Source organism: Schistocerca serialis, chromosome 2 (genome assembly GCF_023864345.2).
Source record: "Schistocerca serialis cubense isolate TAMUIC-IGC-003099 chromosome 2, iqSchSeri2.2, whole genome shotgun sequence".
Lineage (NCBI taxonomy): Eukaryota > Metazoa > Arthropoda > Insecta > Orthoptera > Acrididae > Schistocerca > Schistocerca serialis.
The window spans coordinates 49,323,024-49,329,023 of record NC_064639.1 but is presented as its reverse complement, the minus strand read 5'-3'; positions in this window follow the sequence as shown (position 1 = coordinate 49,329,023).

The following is a 6,000-nucleotide window of genomic DNA, read 5'->3' as shown; positions in this document are numbered from 1 at the left end:
ACATGACAGAGGCAGCTACTAACGTACGGTAGAATGATAGGGAGATTACCGAACAACCCGAACCGCAGGTTGCTCTAACCCGCCCCTACTCCACAAGGGAAAAACGGACGACCCGATGAATAAACAACCACCTTCTAGCGTGTGGCCAGATGGAGAAGAATGGTGGGACGACCCAAAAGCAAAACGGCTGGTGACCTCACCAAGAAAACAAGTAGAATTTAACAAGAGTAAATCAAACAACATATCACCAATCACTTAACTTCTAATAAACTGCGATTTCTCGAGAAGACCTGGCGCAGCACCCCCAAATCGCTCTCCCGAGCCGTCCGCTGCCAGCCGCTTCAACGGACGCAGGAAGGCGCGCCGATCTCCCGTCTCACGGCGTCGCAGCTCGCACCGGCCAGACTGATGTCGTGGGTCGACTCCCGTTGCTCTCGTGCTCACCGCGAAGTCACTACCCCACGCTATACGCCGCGGCCCACTGGACTCACGTGGCGACCTCACATGCGCCGACGCTCAAGACGGACAAGTCATCTTGTGTCTCGGTGCGCGACCGACCAACCGATCGATCAAACCGCCAATGACCATTGCCTGAGGAAGCTCGAGCAGACTGGCGGCCTAACGCGCAGAGTCAGCTGCAGGAACTAAGCCCCGACCGGGCGACCACTCGCTGAGTTCTTTTACTGGCGGAGTGGAAAGACTCTCATTTTGCCGGCTTTAAAGGCTGATCCGAACGATAGACATACTAGCACTCCGAACGACAGAGAGACACTAACTGCCGAACAAATGAGGACGAGAGACAGATTAACAAGCTGGGGACGAGAGACTGACCCAGACTGACTGACTGGCGAGCTCATAGCGCCCCTTAAATGTACGAGAACAGGCAACCTTTCCCCTTTCCCACCAGAAGGAGACACCAAAGCGGCGCCACCGCCAGAAACGGAGGGCGACTGCTTCACACTACGCGCTGCGGTGCGCTCTTCAAAGCACCAATTTTTACCACGGTTCAAGTATCATATTAACTCAATAGAAATAATTTCGACCTGTGTGCCAACCTTTTGACCTCAGAATAGGAATTACAGCGTACGTCCTCTGTTACCTGATGGATGATTTCCTATCTCCGTGTTCCTCTACAACTTTTACCCTGTAGTACCAAAGACGTTATTGCCTGACGTCTTAACAGACGTCCTATGATCCTGTCCCTTCTTCTTCTTCTCAGTGTTTCTCATATAGTCCTTTCCTCATCGATTCTGCGGAAAAACTTCTTGTTCTTTACCTACCTCATTCTTTGGCTACGTTGCTGTATTCCTGTGCAGCACCTAATTTAAAATACTTTGTCTTATGTTCCATTTTTCCCACAGTCAGTGTTTCACTACCATACGATGTGGTGCTCGAAACGTACTATCTCAGAAATTTCTTCCTCAAATTAAGGCCTATGTTTGTCACTAGTAGACTTCGCTTGGCCGTAGTTATGCTCAAAAGCAAGTCCCTCTTATCTGTCTTTGCGACTTTCCGTGTATGGTCTGGCAATTTTTGAAAAAGTTTTAAAAAAGGAATCTTGAAGTATATTGCTGTAATTAGAAGAAATGTTTTCGTTGAAAAATACATATTACTCGTGTTTTATTGGCTCCAATCCCGCTGTCGAACATCTCTGAAGTATTATTTGTATTGTTTCCTAATTTATCTTCAGGTAAATTCCGTTGCTCTACACATTTAGCAAGTCCAGGCCGATTTTATGTCTACATGCTGGCCCAGTCCCTTCGCTAAGAACTGAAAGTCTATAATTTTCAATTCATTGAAAGCCGATAGGAAACGAAAAAAATTATATTTTCTTCAGGGACGGTTCCCTTCAGAATTCCTGCTCTGTGTTAGCGCAAGATGGAAGCTTACTGTTAAAAATTCCCTAGCTGAAATCCAAGTCTCCGCTCGAAACGCACCTGGATTTCTCTCGGTCTTCCGTCCTGTAATACGTAACTTCGTTCGTCACGACGGATCATCTGCTCTCCACTTCAGAAGCACACAACACAACGAAAACGCCATCCCCCCCCCCCCCCCCCCCCTTCGCCCCAGAAGACTCACGACTTGCACATCTCACGAGGGCTGCCAGCCGAGTCCTCGATTTAGCTAGCTCCAAATCAGTACACGAAAATATGTTAACACTCAGGCATTCCAGCCGGTCACAATCACGATCAGAATGCAGGGTTTCCTGTTCCTCTAATAACACCTCTGCTTCCTAACAGGACTTTTAAGAGTTTCTCTCTGTCATGGATGTTGGAAACACCGGCTATCTCACCTGTAATCCACCCATGTCGGCTCCAGCCATAACCCAATTGAGGATTAGGAAAAGAGCAGCCCATCATCTCTAGGTTGAAAATCCTGCTTCATTCTTCCAGTTCCCGACCCTGTCGTAGACAGTAGCTACAAGGAGAGCGCATAGGTGTGGCTACAAAATATGTTACAAGCCAAGCTGTACTGTCGTTGCGTAAGTGGCTGTAAACTTCAGTAGAGGCGAAGCTGGCTGATGCACTGAACTTGTGGTTCCAGCGCAGGAGAACAGAAGAAAATCCCGTGCCACATCATTTTCTAGTAGAGGAAGGAGGAGAGCTGACGCGCAGCTTTGAAGATTCAGGGAAAATCTAGCGCTTCGTCAAGATGGCTAACACAATTGCTATTCACAGCGAAAAACGTAGTGATGTTTTTTTATCTTTGCGATGATTTCTTCAGTTACATTGACTCTGGGAACGTGTTTACAACGCCAATGAAACTGGACTGGCTGCACTTGAGAGGATTCTCACAGGATCCTCGTCCTCTTTGACACAGGCACATGATAATTTTGGAGATTATCCGCGTTTTTCCGTTATCAGTTTACCTAGATAATCGGGAGTTTGCTGTATTTATACGGCATTTTTTCCTTGCCTATCAAATGTACTTAATACTACGCATCAGTCTGTCGAAGCGGATTTTAAACTGTTGGGGACGTCTAAGATCTGGACGTGAAGAGAGAATTCAGAGGCAGTAGGCTGGCGGTCTATACGTGAGGATGAACAAGTAGAATTGACGACAACAGTTTCAAGGGCTGTGCAGAGCCTTCAATCACACAGCAGCAAAGCTCCTTACAGAGCTCCATGGTGCATAGTGTTACGTCGTCCCTAATGGACTGTGATTTAGAAATTGTAGACATTTACAATATAAAAGGCACATTAAAGCCATTATCTCTGTCAATCACCTTATTTTGTCTTTTGTAGTGGATAGGGATGAATAGTTCCTACGTGCGAGTCATTGTAAACTTGTAAGTTACTAGACACTCCAAAATAACACATGACACTGGATTGTAATATGACAGTTTAATACTAATAAAGATGCCGGTTAATTTTAAATTAGATTTACGTGTTACCTTTCCTTCTTGAAAGTATTCGAAGATTTCGCCATGAACACTGTTTTAGAAATTTCCAGATTAATCTGCGTGACTCTTAATACTATGTTGCTAACGGTCTGTCAATTGACTTGTTGAACAATTATGTTACACTTTCCAAGAACAACCTTATGATCACTTTCTGTGTCATTCTTTGGGTACACACGACTTGTTCTGTTAGTCTGACCTGATACATTCTTTCGCAGTCAACCAGATTTTCCCAGTGCAGTTAGTTGAAGCTTGAGGTCTGCTTTTCCACACATGAAGTTACGCAGTAGTTGTTTCGATGGTAGGCAATGAATACCTCGTAACTCTATCTGTCTGCGAAAACTCGTAATTCTAATAACCAGTAATTCCATAATCAAAGAGAGAATTGTAAGTGAATGGATTTCTCTAATCTGCAAAAACTAGGGTTCTACTATGCAGTTACGCATGTAGCAACTTCCTATATCACTTTATATTATTTTCTTAAGAAATTGTTTTTGCTTCATTTGAAAAATTTAACAAAGTGGAGTTAAGAGGTTTTAATTGCCTACCGTCGCGTCGGTCTGTCATATCTCAACACACTCTTTACATGACATTAATAATTTCAGTTGTGATTCATTAACTGTATAATCAAAACCGCTTCACCTTTTACGTTTTGCGAAGCAGACCACTGTACGTTTCCTACATTAACGTTTAGTCGCCAATAATTGTCATACAGTCAAAAACATTTTACCTGTTTTAGTACATAAATAATTATTCTCTCCGCAAATGTAAAAAATAACTAGTACCACACAGTAAGTAATCAAACAAAGACATGAACTGTAACGTCCTTCATACTTCAGTGGAACTTACATGGGGTTATTCATTTGTGCGGTTTCAGTAGACAATAGCCCGGAAACTGCCAGACATACTGGAAAACGACACACACCCGGTGATGGATCATATTTGCGCGTTTCGATCTGTAATACGCAACTTGGCGTAGTTGCATGAGGGGAAAAGCGTGTTGGAAAACGTAGGCAAACCATCCGCTCCGTATCGTCACACTGATTTAGTTCGCGCCTGCAGATAGGCAACGCAATAAACAGTTTTCCTTAGCGGGCTGCTTTCGCTACGTCCCTGGAAATTCGCTGTGGAAACATTAATGAATGGCACACACATATTGACATTTGCCATGTCAGTAATGAAACCTATATTGAGCACCTTTAATGTGAGACAAAAACTTCGGGAGGTGCTGTCTCAACTGATATGTGTCCGCTTTCTGTATGTCTTGTAGTCTTCGTGCAGTGGTATTATGAAACCCCAAGGGGGCTTGTGAAAGCGCTATATTTACTTAGGTGTCTGTGGCGGTACGCTTCAATTGAAACCGAGCTTTGTGGCCTTGCAGCCTTAAAATACAAATTAAATTTCTTTTATTTGTGTCTGCCATGGGATGAAAGAGCAAACACCGTGGAAAATTCATTTTGTCCGTGCCTCGGAGCTTCCGTGGCCACGTGCGGAACGCCAGACAAATTACGCGGCGTATTGCACCGCGGGTTTAATTGGAAACATTTATTGTGAGGCCAGGATTAATTGTCTGCTGCACCGGTAGGTCAGACCAAATAAGCGTCTCCAACCTCTCTGTGACCCGCGAGAGAGGATTAAACTTCTCACGGCTCTCATACCAGTAGTCAAAGGCCTCCAGCAGTCCTACTACAGTCAAAAGGATTCCCATAACTGACCACTTTTTCTAGGTTGACAAATCCACGGAAAGTGTCTTTTTTTCATAAGTCTTGCTTCCGTTATTAACCACAGTGTCAGGACTGCCTGCCTGGTGCCTTTACCTTTACTAAAGCCAAACTGATCGTTATCTAACATACCCTTTGTTTTCTTTCCTATTCTTCTGTAGATTATTCTTGTCAGCGACCTGCATGCATGTACTTTGAAACTGATTGATAGTTATCGCATGTATCTACCCTTGCTATCTTCGGAATTGCATGTACGATATTTTTACTGAAGTCTCATGGTACGTCGCCTGTGTCATAGATTTTGCACAAAAACTTGGAAGTGTCTTTTGGTTTCCACTTCTTCCAATGATTTTAGAAGTTCCTATGAAATGTTATCTACCTCTTTTATCTTATTTGATATAAAGTGTTGTAAAGCTCTGTCAAATCTGATTGTATTGCTCGATCTCCTTTGACTTCCAAATCGACTTCCATTTCTTCTTGTATCACGTCGTCAGACAAGTATTTCTCCTCGCAGAAGCCTTCAATGTACTCGTAGCACATATCCACTCTCTACATTTACCAGTGGAATTCCCATTTGATTCTTAATACTGACAATTTTGCTTTTAATTTCACAGAAGATTGAACCGACTTTTCTATACGCTGAATGTCTACCTCCGACCACTATTTCTTTTACAATTTCCCTGTATTTTCCCTGCAGGTATTTCGCCTTAGATTCCCTGCACTTTATTGCATTACTAAGCCACTTACGTTACTGTATTTCTTTATTTTCCCGACTATTCTTGTACTTTCTTGTTTCGTCCCGCAACTGAAGTATTTCATCATTGTCGCAGATTCCTTCGCAGTTACCTTCCTTGTTATTGTATTTCTCTGTGCAACTTC